The sequence below is a fragment of the Manis pentadactyla genome, chromosome 10, assembly GCF_030020395.1.
Source record: "Manis pentadactyla isolate mManPen7 chromosome 10, mManPen7.hap1, whole genome shotgun sequence".
In the NCBI taxonomy this organism is placed as follows: Eukaryota; Metazoa; Chordata; class Mammalia; order Pholidota; family Manidae; genus Manis; species Manis pentadactyla.
In genome coordinates, this window is record NC_080028.1 from 77,992,541 (window position 1) to 78,008,266 (window position 15,726).

General features: G+C 43.6%; 1 protein-coding gene and 1 long non-coding RNA gene across 4 annotated transcripts in view; one reads left to right on the forward strand and one right to left on the reverse strand.

The window, feature by feature from the left end:
* Positions 1 to 15,726, forward strand: part of HS3ST2 (heparan sulfate-glucosamine 3-sulfotransferase 2) — a 97,629-nt gene that overhangs the window by 70,015 nt on the left and 11,888 nt on the right. The window lies entirely within an intron of this gene.
* LOC118928094 (uncharacterized) overlaps positions 4,230 to 15,726 on the reverse strand; it is a 41,192-nt gene continuing 29,695 nt past the window's right edge. For all 3 annotated transcript variants that reach the window (XR_008992143.1, XR_008992142.1, XR_008992144.1), the window contains one exon: positions 4,230 to 7,012. This is a non-coding gene — a long non-coding RNA (uncharacterized LOC118928094). The remainder of the gene's footprint in view (positions 7,013 to 15,726) is intronic.

A 15,726-nucleotide genomic window follows, 5' to 3' on the forward strand; every position in this document is an offset into this window, starting at 1 on the left:
TAAAAAAATGTTGACATTTGAGAGATCCACTAGATAATCACAGAGCTAACCAGACTTTGGGACTTTCTAAAGGGATTTTCTTCTTATAAGCATTACTTCCCCCCCCCACTTTGGAACGATTGAAATGTTTATTATTATTGTTATTATAATGGAATGATACTTTTAAACAGTTTGCCTCACATTTTCCTTTTGGGGATATTTAATAAGGAGATTATTTATAATCTTAACACAGAGGACAATGTGAATGTTCTTAGCAACTAATTTTTTTCTAGTCATTACCTTAAAGGGAGAGCTCAGCTACCGCCCTCTTTCTGCAATGGGCAATGTCTCCATTGCTTTCATGAGGACAGCATCCTCCCTTTGGATAGTCTAACACAAAAGCACTTATGTTTTTGTTTTATTAACATTTTTTTGAGGCCTTGCAGAGCACCAGACCCTGTGTAAATTACATGTAATTTTCATCCATCCTTACCTTTAATTATTACAATAATTCTATCAGGCAGGCACCATAGTTGGCCCCACTTAACAGATAAGAAAACTGAGGTTTACAGAGGTTGAATAACTTAGCAGCAACTTCTCAGTTAAGAGGTGACTGATTAGAATTAGAAGTCATGTCGGACAGATTCCAGAGTCTGTGAGTTCAGCCACTGAGATATTGTGCCTTCCTAATTTTAAAGAGCTACAAAACTGCCCTACCACATGAGAAATGCCTTCCAGTGGGTTAAGTAAAAATTAGACTTTGCTGTTCAACTCCCCAGGCACTCAACATTTTGCTGGAGGCACGAGTGGGTAGAAGCAATTGCCTGTGTTTAACAGAAAAGAGCCAGGGTTTGCTGACATGTTTAGTTAATCCACATGGAGATTGCTGATGAGGATTCTGGTTAATTAGTTGTGGAATTTTAAAAAACAAGCAGATGTGCCATGGTAAAATGTATTTTACTTCCCAAGCCCTGGGGGAAAGCACTGGGTATGTTCGGCGGCTGTGTGCACTTACATATCTTGATTGAACATTCAACAGCATGTTTTGCAATACCCAGGTATCCTGGCTTTGTTCCAACGTGGATAATTACATTCTGCTTCAGCTCCCACTCTAGTCTCAGGCAGGTACAAGATTGATCATAAAAACTATAGCTAACGAGCGCCTACTATGCACCAGCCACACACTGGGAAGTTTCCGTGCATCATCTCCAGTCCTTTCCACAATCCTGCAGAGGAAAGTTTATTTTCTCCTTTAATGGGGAAACAGAGGCTCAGAGAGAGGTTAGTGACTTGCCCAAGGATGCACACGAGTTAAGTGGCAAAACAAGGATTCAAACCTAAATACATCTGGCTCCAAAACCTGAGTTTTCTTCCCCTTCTTCACTTTTCATTTGAAAAAAATACACTTGGCCAAAAAAGTCAAAGATACAAAAAGAATAGGCAATGAAAAATGAGTTTTCTCCCAGCCTTGCTTAGCCCTCCTGTTTGTCTTCCCAGAGGCCCACCCTACCATGTTCTGCATCACCCACTATATTCTATGCTTCTACACCTTATTTTCTTTTTGAAGTTACTGTTTTAAGTTGTTTGGCTGGAATGCACTATAGCTCTGTATTGAAGTTTCCTATTTAAAATTCATAAATGCTTCGGGAGCAAAGTGGGAAAGGTTTTGTATGAATATCAAACAAAGAACAGGCTGTTCTACACATCTTTCAGGGAAAGTCATCAAGAACAGCAGGTTGTATATTTTTATGTATAATTGGGAGAGGTAGAGCATAGCAAAATATCACTGGGTAATTTCCTTTTGATACCCGAGTATACACACACTTGTATACACACACAGACCAGTTATCATGTGAATGCAGTATATCGTACACGGTATTTTCTTTCTTTTACCTACCAATACCCACATTTCCCCTGTGCCTTAAACATTTTTCAAAACATTATTATAATCACAGCACAGCATTTCATTAAATACGTATGTCATCATTTCATCAATATAGTATTGTGTGCATTTAGGTTGTTTCTATTATTCCACCAGTTTAAATAAAGAACACCTTTCTGCAAATATCTTCATAGTTTGACATAAATTCTGATGAGTGCCTTTCATTAAATTTAAACTTATTTGCAGTCCTCGCATTGTATCAGTGTATGTTTCTATGCATCATGGGTAACACTAAGGAATTCTTCACTTTGTGATAGGTCAAAATTCTATCTTCTTTGGATTTAATTTGTATTTCTTTTATATCTAATGAATTTGAATATCTTGTCAGTTTTATATCTTCTCTCAGGAATTGTTTATGTGTTTTCCTCAGTTTTCTGCTGGGGTGTTATAAAAATTCTATTTATTCAAGATATTAAATATTTATCTATCAGATTTAGAACACAGTTTGCTTTTTTGCATTTTATTTCCCCCCTGTGATTTTTTTTATCTTCCAGAAGTTTAAAATTTTTATGTGGTCACATGTAAAGAGTCTTTGCTTCTTTATCATGGTTGTAAAGTCTTCCTAATTCTCAAGACTATGTACATATTTACTGACATTTTAACCTTTTACTCCATTGTTTTCATTTTAACATTTAATCATTTCATCCATCTTGAATTAATACTGGTGTAGGTGTGAATGAGGAAATCTACCTCCTTTTTTTTCTAGGTGATTAGCTTATTGTCTCAACAAAGTGCAAACGATCCATAATTTCCCACCTGATTTCAAATGCCATCTTTATCATGTGCTTTTTATAGAACTGTGTTACTTCTGATTTCGTATTCTGTTCTATCAATTCTATTCCTGAGCCAGAGCCACACTGTTTTAATTACTACAGCTTTATAATATATACTGTGTGACACTGCGGTTTCCTCCCAGGATTTTTCCAGCACAGTGCTTCGGCTCTCATCTTTAATTTATTCATCCAGAAGAAACCTTATAATTGTAATATCACATCCAATTTTTTAAAATCCTCTTGGGGTTTGGATTGGTGTTACATGTGATTTATAGATTAATTTGAGAAGAATGGATATTTCTAAAGTTACAATTTCCCATCTTGCCATTTATTCAAGTTTTAATTGGACTGTCTATAAATTATGGAATAATATTAAATGTTAATGATGTTAGCAGGCATCTTTGTCTTGCTTAACTAAATGAGACTCACGGCCTGGAAGTTGCCAGCCCAGGTACTAGAGTCCAAATGCTTTGGTTTATATCCTGGCTTTCTGCAGCTTCTCTCCACCAAATTTCCATATGTGAATAATAAGGTGAATACAGATTCAACCTAGTGATGTTATGGTGAGATTTAAATGAACTAATGCAAGTGAAAGTACTTAGAACTGGACCTGCCACGTGGCTCTCAATAAACATTAGTCACTGATATTATTCTATCCTTCAAGTGCCCTTCAAGTGGATTTGAGATGGGTGTTCTTTTTCATGGTAAAGACGCAGCCTTCCTGGTTTCTTAAGGTTATTTTTTTCTTAATTAGTAATGGGTGTTGAATTTACTAAGCCTTTTTGGAATCTGTTGAGATGATCATTTTTTCTTTTGACCCATTTCTGCACTGAATTATGATTCTGTATTAGAGGTAATGATATGGATCTCAATGGGACATGGCAGCTTCTTTTAATAAATTGTGCCTTGGTAGATATGACTTGAAATCTTGACTGGTCATTTGCTCATGAGGGGATCTTTCATCCGTCGGCCTGGGGTAGATAAGCCTGCTCGACAGCCTTCTGGCAGGTGTCTCGGCCTTCTCCTCAGTGCCCAGTGTCTGGGCGCAAAGCCCTAATCTCCCCTCCTCTGCCCTCACAGCAGCAGGGCAGTGGCCTGGCTGTAGGGTTGGGAGAAAGCTCTGCAGATCCAGCTGCTCCTTCTAGAAACTCTAAGATCACTGACTGAGCTTCTCCCTGCCCCTCTCACCCCACCAGGCTCCCTGGTGCCTCTGATTCCAGAGCCATTCGAAGAGTCTGTGGCCAGAATCTGCCTTCTTCTCATTACCGACACCCTCCTTCAACCCGCAGCCACTCACATTCCAGCTTTCTCTTCTCCTCCAATACCCCTCTTCCGGCAACCTCTCTTCCTCCAGAAATGGGTCTCTATTCATTGTCTGCCACTAAGTCTTCGCCCTTTCTCGCGGTATTTTGACTTGATATGTTTCATCCACTTACTTCCAATTTCGTGGTGACCCCAGAGGAAGTAAGCACATGTTTGATCCACATGTTATGTGAAAGTTCTACTATGACTTGGGCCCTTTGTCAACGTTAAATGATCCACTTTGTTTCATTTCAGATCCTTTGCCTTGGAGTTACCCTCTCCGGTATTAATATCTTCAGACCAGCATCTGCCTGTGATGTATCTGAACGTCTTCATTTTCATATAAAATGTTTCTGTCGCTGTGTTCTGGGGTGGCCTTGCAAACACGAATAGGACTAGGTCTTATTTGAGAATGAGAAATCTTTATCGTAGTCATTTTTTAAAATTACAGTGTCTAGCCTCTTTCCAGTGATTTTCAATAGTAACACAGTCAGTCCTACTTCCATGCTTCTGTCACCTTGCTCTACAATTTTGGTGATTTTCTTCCTGCTTTTCCTTTCCCATCCCTTTTGTTGTAGGAGCTGCATTTTCTTTGCTTTTTTATTTTCTGCATTTTGAAAGCTATCTGTCCTGTTTTTAATTCTTCATTTTGCTTTTCTCTAGTAGAGTAAATGAGTAGGCAGTTCCCTGTGGGAAAGAATTTCCTGTGCTTTTACTATGCTCCTTCCCACCCCTTCTTCCTCTATATTACCAACTCCTCTGTCTTTGTTAATTTAATCTGGGATTTTGGATTTAATTTATCAAATTATTCATTTTTTAAAACTTTATTGAAGTATACATTATTAATTGTTATATCTTCATAAAGAAAAATGTGGATGTTTGAAGCTAATTTATTAGTTATCTGGACTCAGCCCTTTGTTCAATCCCAGTCACTGTCCTTTTCGGCACAATTTCTCCCTCCCTGAGGTCTTTCACACCGTCTCTTAGGTCCTTGCTATCATTTCCAAGGAACTTTTTAAAGAGGGAGGTGGAATCCCTTTCAGTCTGTTGCACGTCTTTTAATCCTTCACATAGATTGGCTAAATACTAAGTATTGGGAGTCCCAAATTTTTTCCTGCAGAATTCTGGATGATGACCTGTGGTTTTCTAGCACTTCATGCTGCTACAAAGTCCTTGTTTGGCTTGAATTGGTAGAAAAGGCTGCTTTATTCATCCTGGGTATCTATAATATGGAACTTTTGCATTTTCTGCATAATTTTAAATGATTCATGTTTGTATAAATAGATGATGGGTGGATGGATGGGTGAATTCCTGATGTGGGCTTTATTTTGTAAGGACTAAGCTAGCCTTTGATCTGCCCACATAGCCATCTTTCATCTCTGGAAATGTCTCTTTAATGAGAGCTTGGCCTATAGCTCTGTCCACTTTGTTTCGGGTCCCTTCTTCAGTAGCATCACCAACTGAACACTGACTCTGGCTTCCAGGCACCTTCTTACTCATCAGCTCAATCTCATGGACATTTACTTGAGATGCCCAAGACCCGGCTCAAGTTTTTTCTGATTTTTAATTTCTACATCCCTAATTCTACTCTTTCTTGCTGTCAGTGTAACTTACAGATGTATTCTTAAGAGTCTCTGCAGTACCATCCTGCCTCATCCATACCCAGTTTTTTCTTATCCTGTTATCTTCCCATGTCATCCTGTGGTCTTGGCATGCAAGCCTGTGCTCACTTCTTGATCTTCTGCTCAGGTGCCCCCTCAATTCCCTCACTACACTTGTTCTCCTTTCCCCTCACCCCACCCTGTAATGATGTATTTATTTGTCCATTATCTCCTTCACCAGATCAGAGGTTCCAGGAGGGCAAGTGCTGTATCTATTTAGAGCCATGACCTTAGTGCCTAGCACAATGGCTGGAAAACAGTAGATGCTTAATAACTATTCATTGAATAAGTATATGCCTACATTATGGACTGGATTCCCTTTGGCCATACCAACATTGTTTTGAACCAGAGGCTCCCAAACTTCAGTCACTGAAGAATCACCTTTTTTCCATACTCATGTACTATTTGTGCTATTACCTACTAAGCAGTTGTCTTTAGATCAATTCACATTTTCTATGCTCAGTACATATCTAAGCTTCATCTTAAGCAATAAAATCTGATAAATAAAGGTGATTTCTTAGTTCCAATTTTCTAAAATATGTTAAAATAAACAGATAACTGTAAAAAAGTGTAAGTTCCACCCATGGTTCACTTGCACACCACAGGTGATATGTGACTGCACCTCGGGAAACCCTTTCTAAAGAGCTCAGGCTGCTGCATTTCCTCCAGGAAACTGGGTCTTCTGGATTTATTCCCATATTATTCATTTGACAAACATGAGTCATTCTTTTTTGGCTGCCTGTGATGGAATGACACAGTGACAAGGACTGAAAATACCTCAGTCAGCAAGGACATACCATCCTTCCTGATGAGGTTTGCGGACTAACTGGGGGAAAGGCAATAGATAAACAGATATGCAAGATCATTACAGATTGTGCTTAGAGCTTTGAGGGAAATAAACCAGGCAGTACAGAGAGTGACATTTGAGAGTGATGGCATTGGAACAGAGACCTGAGGATGAGAAGGACTGAGCCATGGAGAGAGCCAGGGGAAAGTGCTCCAGGCAGAAAGAACAGCAGAGACCTGGCAACAAGAACGGGTGGGCCTAAGGGGTTTAAGAGTGTCCACTAGCTCATCCTGCTGGGCATCCTGAGTGCCTTCCAGAAGTGACTTGCAGAGCTGGGCCATTCTACAGCATAGCCTGGACAAGAATCCAGAATTGTAGAGCTTGGGCAGACCTTGGACCCTACAGAAGTATCGTTGACTCAACCATACATTCGGCTATGGATATTGGAGGCCTGGATGATACTTGAGCAGCTGGTTTCCCAGCATCACTGTCCACCTCTCTTCTTGCCTCTGGCATGATCAGAAAGCCAATCCCTGCTAGCCCTTTGCTGCCATGGAGTTTAATACACCTGCATGTGGAGACAAAATGGGAACGACACCTGTAAGTGGCTAATTTCTCTCAGGAAGGCAACAGGGAATTAAGGAGGCACAGGCAGGAGGTGCTCACTCCAACAGCTGCAGTCCGACCACCTCCCACTAGGGGGCACTGTTATGCTGCAGGAAGTGGGGCAGGCTTGTGGAACTCAGCCCTGCAAAACTTAGTACCCCTGGTGACTCCCGACTGTGCGATTGTAAAGCTTGCGTTAAAAAATAAAATTAACTCCCTGACTCATCCAGTCATTGTCTTAGGAGTTTGCAGATGCCTGGGAAGCATTCAGAACTAGTGGAGACACACAGGTCCTTAGAACGGATCTGGGCACCGGTGGGAGGTGGGGCCACTGTGAGCACTACAGGCAGGGAACCCAGGGAGGGGTACGCAGAGGTCCCCGGGTTGGAGAAGCTGGCATGAGAAGGCTATGGGGGTGACCAGTTCCATCCTCAGCCTGGCGTTGGTCAGTGTGGAAATCTTGATGAGTTTGGCAGCTGGATACCGCAGATGTTACATTCTAACAGTTTCTGTACTTCTGTGGCATATGCGGCAAGCTCACCTGCTGGAAGGAGCAGGAAAGGGCAGGCTTTGATCATTGGCAGAGTAGAAAAGATCTGGAATAGCTGTTCTGCAAAGCGGGAGAGTGAGTTGGCTAAAGGAACATGGCGGAGTGGCTGGCTGAGCGGAGGCCCCGGCCCCGTTTGTGTTGGTGATCAGGTATTTGTAGCGGAGCCAACCTGCCAATTTCAGAAGTTCTGAACACTGTCCTTCCACCCCTTTTTGTGTTTCACTTGAATTGACTTGGGAGATGGTAAGCGGGATGCAGACTCCCTGAGCCCCCACTTTGTACCATCACTGGTGGTCTTGGTACTACTTGGTAGCCCCCAGGTACCATCTTGCTTCCTGGATGTTGATGTCACTGGGGAGTGTCACCCAAGGGCAAGCTGGCTTGGAGTGGATGCTAGAAACTAGAGCCTCATTCGAGAAAAGCACTGAGCTTTCCCTGCAGCTCTGACTACAGGTGAGGAAGCTGTGAGGGGTCCTGACCTGGCTGGGACGGATGTCAGAAGAGACCGGTTAGGAGGGTATCAGTTGGGTTTGGCTACAGATCGGATGTGGGTGTTGCTCGGGCAACTGGTGGAAGGTGGGACCATTAACTGAGACATATAGAGATAAGGGCCAAGTCAAGGAAAAGTAACTGAAATATGTGTGGAGCAGGACTTACTAGAATGGTAAAACAGAGACCAAGAATGTTCATTCCCAAAGCCAAGAAAAATCACATTTCTAGCAAAGTGGGGAGTAGGGATATGCAAGGGCCTCAGATGCCACAGAAGGTGTGATGTTACTGGGACCAAAACTGGGACTGGCATTTGGGGGTATGCCGTGTCAGAGGGTGATGGGGTGGGAGGCAGATGCGACAAGTTGAGGATGAATGTGAGGAGAGGAAGTGGAGACCCTGTGCTTTATTTCAAGACCTTTGTGAAGAAAAGGAGATACATAGGGCAGGAGCCAGAAAGAGTAGGGATGCATGACTGGCTTTTTGAAAATGAAAAAGACTTGAACCGTACAGCATGGAGACTAGAGTTAATAACCCTGTGCAGCATAGTTGAAAGTTGCTAAGAGAGTAAATCTTTAAAGTTCTCATCACAAGAAAAAAAAAATTTATAACTGTGCAGTGATGGACGTTAACTAGACTTATCATGGTGGTCATTTTGCAATATATACACATAACGAATCATGTTGTACACCTTTAAACTAATGTAATATTATATGTCAATTATATCTCAATAAATAAATAAACTAAGGAGAAAAAGACTTAAACTAAAAGGGGGGAAATTAATTGGAGAAAGATTAATGCACTGATGGTGGGCACAGTGCTTTTGAGTTACATGGGATTCTCACATGTGCATCCGACTTGGGCCACACAACAGCCAGGTGAAGTCCGCATCATCACCATCTACGTGTTGTGATGACCAAGGTACTAGGAATGGCACAAGGCCAGGAAATGGAAACGCCGGGCCTTAAAATTGGGTTTTTGGAATTCAAATCATCCACAGTTCCCCACCCACCCAATGAGTCAGCTCCACCCGAATCCAGTAAACATTCACTGAGTATGCAGTTGTGCCAGTATCACCAGGATTTCAGCTGAAAGACCTTGCTACTCAAAGGGTGGTCCATGGACCAGCAGGTCAGCCTTAACCAGAGCCTGTTGGAAATGCAGACTCTTGGGCCCCCCTCCCTAGACTTACCCAATCAGAAGCAGCATTTCAACAAGACCCCCAGGTGGTTGGAAGGCACATTGGAGGGTGAGAAACACTGAGTGCAGTGGCTCGCTCCCAGGGAACAGGCTGGGTAGGCTCGGCTGTGGTGAAAGAGCTCAGCCCAGAAAGACCCAGAAAGCCAGGAGAGATCTGGAGTTACCCCCAGAAGGCGCCCTGACAGTGTCCCCATGGTCGGGCCAGGCTAGCTGAAGACGGCACCCGAGGAATTGATGTCCAGTTGCCTGGAAACTCACAGGAGCTGTGCATACAGCAGGAAAAACATTCCTTCAGCCCCCACGGTCCCCCTGCCTCCTTTGTGACAAGCTGCTTGAGAGCAAGCTAGCTGAACATTCTTGGCCTCCCATATCCTGGCTTCCCACCCACACTTTGCTCCCGCAAACACACTTCTCCCCCTCGCTCCACAGCACTGCTTCTGTATAGGCTACCTTCTTCCTCAACAGTACCAGTGGAGACTTTTTCACATAGTTTTTTATTAACTAGGTTTTTAAACTAACTACAGAGGATACATGCTCGTGGCAAAGAGAAAAAGAAGTCCAGTGAGTGCAGAAAGGTAAAGGTGGAAATAAAATGCCATTCTACAATCCATCCTAGGTCCTCCATAGTTATTCTCCAGAGGTAACCACTGGTAACAGCTTACAATGTATCCTTTTACAGGTGGTTTATGCATATCCATACTAACACATGTGTGCATATTTTGTATGTAAAAAGGTGCATATTGAACTTGCTGTTCTGCAGCTTGCTTTTTTCACTTAGTAAAATATCTTGGACTCTTTTCTGTGTCAATATCTATAGATCCACCTTATTTTTTAACAGACATGTAATAATCTATTATATAGCCTCACTAGAGTTTGTTTAACCAGCCTTCCACTAATGAACATGTAGGTTGCTTCTAGCCTCCTTCTATTACAAACACTGTTACAGCCATTAGGTTAATGCCAGCTGCTATAACAAACCCCAAGCTAATAGTGTTTTTCTTGCTTACAATATTCCAAAGGGGTTGTTTTCATACTTGTCACCGGCCTATCCATGTTCCCTCTACCTTTTGGACCTGCTCCCTGGTGGGGCCTTGTGATATAATGAGTTATAAGAAATATATATTTGGTCATTTTAGTTCCTGAAAACACTTCAGAGCCTTCAATGTGAAATGGGAGTCTTGTCATGTTAATGAGAGACTTTTGGACCCCAACTAGCATCAGAGCTCAGTTCTTGAACACCTCCTGGTGTTCGAGGATCGCTTGGCGTTGTGTGTCGGAAGAACCCATATCCACCCACCACACACACATTGGAACTGGGTCCAGGAGCCTGAAATGAGTTACACTACCACTGTGTATAGTATTGCTGCTCAAGAGGAAACACATGCCCCCCCATTTTCTGCACTCAGCTAGTATACAGAACAGACAGTGAAGATGGCCCACACCTGATGTATAAGTACCTTGGCCTGGAGGTAACGCTCTGCGCTTCTACTCACTGGCCATGGCAGGAACCAGGCACAGAACCCCACCTGGATGCCAGAGGGTGCTGGGAAATGTGGTCCTTGGTCAGGCGGCTGCTCTTCAGATGCAGCTGTACTGTAGGGGGAGGAGCAGGTACCTTTGCTCAGTGCCTCCCCATCTCTGCCGCCAATGCTGCAGTAAACATCCTTGCACAGAGGGCTTTACAAGCTTGTACAAATAAATTTCCAGAAGTGGAATTGCTGGGTTAAAGGGCAGGTACATTTTACATTTGGGTAGATACTACCTATCTAACTGTCCTCCTGCAGACTGCACTGATTTACACTCCTCCCACTATTGGAAAGCACTCAGTTCTACACACTCTCGCCAGCAGTTACTGTTGTAATTTTTTAAAATATTTTTTCCAGTCTTACAGGTGAATGATATTATCTCATTAGGGTTTTAAGTTGCATTTCTTTAATTTTGAGAGAGAGGGAGTATTTTTTCATATATTTGAATTCATAGCTCTTTTACTCTTTACTCTTTTCATGGCCTGTATTCGACTGGCTGATTATCTTTTCCTTATTGATTTGCAAGAGCTTTGAAAAAAAAAAAACCTATACACATATATATATATCCAAAAATGTATATGAGGTAAACCCTTTGTTTCTTGAACTTACATGTTGCAAACATTCTTCCAGCTAGTCATTTTCCTTCTGTTTTCTTTATGGTATTTTTCCAGCCCAGAAACATACATTTTTTTTTATATACTCTAACTTTTCAGTCATTTCCTTCATGATTTTGTCTCATGCTTAGAAAGGCTGTTCTTGTGCCAAGATTTTATATTCTCATGTTTTCTTCAAGTGCTAGAGTCACACTTGAATCCGGATTCTGCAACTTGCTGCATTGCTTGGGTGATTGGTCCTGGAGTCCCAGTTTCCTAAGCACACAGACAGGAAGAGTGAGGGTGCCGGCTTTATCAACTTAACATGAAGCCTGAGGGAGGCAGTTCACACACGGCACCAAGAACCACAGACGATGCCCAGTCACGGTCCAACAAATGTTAGCTGCTAGCCTGCTTCCGTCCAGGGCGTCCGTGGCCATGTCTCAGTCAGCTCAGGCTGCTATAACAAAAATTCCATGGACTGGGCAGCTTATACAATACACATTCCTTTCTCACAGTCTGGAGGCTGAGCGTTGAGATCAAGGTGCTGGTCTATGTAGTTACTGTTGAGAACTCTTTTCCTGGTGTGCAGATGGGAACTTCTGTTGTGTCCTTGTGTGCTGGAGAGGGAGGGATCACCTCTCTCATTTCTCTTCTTATACACTAAGCCCATATGTGAGGGCTTCACCCTCATAATCTAATCACTTCCCACAGGCCCTACCTCCAGGTACCATTGCACAGGGGATTAGGGCCTCAATGTATGAATTTGGGGGGGATACATTCGGTCTGTAATAGATCACATGTATGGCTGATGTATGCTGTGTGTCCATTTATTTCTTTAAAAATACATGTATTTATATATTTATGTATACATTATAAAATGATTACCACAATCAAGTTAACATATCCATCACCTCCTATAGTTATGGTGTGTGTGGGGGGCAAACATGTGAGAGCACCTAAGATCTACTCTCACAGCACATTTCAGGTAATACAGTATTGCTAACTACAGTCACCATGCTGTGCATTACATCCCCAGAACTTGTTCATCTGTTAAGTGGAAGCTTATACTCTTTGACCAACATCACCCCAATTCCCCTACCCAGAAGCACCTAGCAACCACCATCCTACTGTCTGGTTCCATGAGTTCAACAGTCCTAGCAGGTTTACTGCTAAACCTTGAGGGACCTCTGGTGAGCAGAACAAAGAAGGTGTCTCTTACAGGCTAAGAGGCTTTTTATGGCCGGGTTTTTTGGCTTCCAGAAGTTTATTGTAGCCTAAGTAAGATGAAACCTAGGTTTCTCTGAGATGGTGGGTGGGCTTAGTAAAAAAGGCAGTACTCCTGTCCAGGCTCTATCATTCCTGGTTCTAAAGGGGTGTAGGAAGAGGGGTTGCTATTCTTTTCTCAGATACTTCCTGCTGAGAGGGGATGATGAAGGGGATTTTCTGATATTTTGAGAAATCTGAGAAGGTTATCTGTAGCCATAGGTCCTTATTGTATCTAAGGAGATGGAAGGCAAGTAATGGGAGAGTTCTTCTATTCGGATGGTCAAGAAACAGACAAAGTTATGAAGAAAGAGACTCATGGGATTGTTTAGCCATGTCTTCAGTCTCTTCAGCCACAGGAGGCAGCTTGGTGATCTTCAGGGATGTGGGTCTGGTTAGCATTCACTGGAAAAGGGGGGTCTTTTTTAGAGAGGAACAGTGGACCCAGGAGGAATGACCTTTTAATTTGGCCGCGGTTGGGGTAGTCAGGATTACTTGGAAGGGCCCCATCCATTTTGGTTTTAACCTCCGGAGGCAGCCAAGGAGCTTCATATATACCCAGTCTCCAGGATGCAGGGCTGCAGGAGTGAGGGTGTGTAGGTTGTCGGAGGATTTGGGGAGGATGGAGTCAGCATAGTTCCAGATGAGATGTCTAAGGGTATTCGAGAGAGGGAGGGGTAGGTTTGAGTTGGAGGTGGAAAAAGTGAAGGCAGTAAGGGGCCTTCCATATAGAACCTCAAAGGGGCTGAGCATAAGAGGTTTGCATGAGAAAGGCCTGAGTTTTAAAAGGGTTAAGGGTAGGAGCTGAGTCCAATCCAAATGAAACTGGAGGGAAAACTTGGTTAGGCTCTGTTTGAGAAGGTGATTCACCTTCTCTACCTTACCTGAGGATTGGGGTCAATATGGGATGTGGAACTTCCAGGTTATATTTAGGGAAGAAGCCACCTATTGGGTGATCTGTGAGGGGAATTCAGGTCAATTGTCGGTTTGGATAGAGGTTGAGAGACTGAAGTGGGGGATGATTTTGGTGAGTAGGATATGTGCTACTGTGGAGGATCTTTTATTTGTTGTAGGAAAGGCCTCTATCCATCTGGAGAAGATGTCAACCAGGATAAGGAGGTATCTTTGTTTCTTTACTGGAGGCATATTGGTAAAATCTATTTTCCAGCCAGTGCTGAGGAGGGATCCCCGGAACTGTTGGGCAGGGAAGGGAGGAGGTATGAGGTTGGTTTGAGGGTTGATGGTTTGGCATATGGAGCATTGGGCGATTATATTTTGTAGGGAGGTCCTAAGACCAGGAGTCAGATGTATGTGGGTCTGTAGGAATTGGAGCAGAGGGAATGATCCAGCATGGAACTGGTCATGGAAAGCCGAAAAGAATTTATTTTGTAAGCCTTCAGGAAGGACCAGTTTTCCATGGAGGAACCACATTGTCCTTCCTGTAGTGCCCCCTGTGCTTTGAGTAGAGCTAATTCTTGGGGTGAATAGGAGGGCATAAGAGGGAACAGGAAGCGGGGAACAGAGAGAGGGTTGGCAGCTGTTTGGTTTCCTACTCTGTCAGCCTGGTTATTTCCATGAATGATGTGTCTGAGATTTTTGTCCTGTGAGTTAGGTCTCTGATGGCCCTTGCAGTGAATGACAGCAGCTCTACGGGGTAGAAGTGCTGCTTCTAGGAGATCTTGAATTAGGGGTCCATTTTGTATAGGGGTGCTTTTTGCTGTTAGGAATCTTCTCTTGTGCCAGATCTGAGCATTTGAATGCAGGATATTATATGTGTATTTGGAGTCCATATAGATGTTGATAGTTTTATCTTTTGCCAGAGTAAGAGCCCCAGTGAGTGCAGTAAGTTCTGCTGCTGTGAGGTCGTCCCCGCAGGGAGAGCTACGGCCTCAATTCCCTCTCAGGAAGGCTGGGAGGATTGGCTACCATGAGAGCCCTCAATGATGGTGTACCCTGCCGGGAGGGGGTGACCTTTGAAGTGCTTCCATCAGTAAACCAGTCAGGGAACCCCGGAATATGTTCTGAGGTTATGTGATGGAAGCTGGTGAGAGTGAAGTCAAGGAGCTCAGTGCAGTCCCGTTGGGGGTGGAGTCTGGGCAGTTAGGTACTGGGAGGAGGGTGGCGGGGTTTAGAACAGAAGAGCAGCAGAAGGTAACCGAGGCTTGTAGAGGCTGAGAGTGTAAGGCTTGGACTCTGGAGGGACAGAGAAGGGTAAGAGCCGAGTGGCTGAGGTCGGAGAGGTTGTGTGAGGAGTGTACCTGTAGGGGCTGGTGGAGGGCAATATTTTGGGGCTGCGGGGATAAGGAGTGCAGCTGATGCTAGGTCCTGTAAGCAGAGAGGCCAGCCTTTTATCCCAAGGTCGAGTTGTTTGGACAAATAAGCAACAGGCTGGAGGGAGTCCCCAGCTGACTGTGCAAGTAGCACTAATGCTTGTCCCTTTTTGCTGGTTAAGAACAGAAATAAAGGTCTATTAGGGTTAGGTGGAGTCAAAGCAGGTGTCTTGAGGAGTGCTCGCTTAAGGGCCCAGAAAGAAGCAGGAATCAAGTCTGTCTCTGGCATCCTTTTTTCGGGATCTCCGTGGGAGGCCTCATAAAGGGGTTCGCAATGAGTGAGAAATTTGGGTTCCTAAGTTGAAAATAGCTAAGAAGCCCCAGGAGGAAAGAAGATCTCACTTTGTGGTGGGGAAGGGGAGATTGTTAATAGCCTGTTTTGGGGAGTTGGGGTAGGGCTGAGGTCAAAGCCAAGGTAGGTGACTTTTTGCTATATCAGTTGAGCTTTGCGTTCTAAGACACAATATCCCCTTTTCCCCAGGAATCTAAGAAGGGAGATAGCATGGAATATAGAGTCATTCCTTGAGGGGCTGCAAAGTTCCCTAATATTCAGTAAGCACAGAGAGGCTGGCCCCATGTGACCCAGAAAAGAAACCTGCCTTCCGGCCACAACCGTTGTTACCTGTGGATCCGCTGGTGTCGTGGTGGAGGGGGCCTTGGGATCTGGGCCACATCACTCAGTTGTTGAAGACAAGGCCATGAGGGCTGCCAAGTCCACTCTA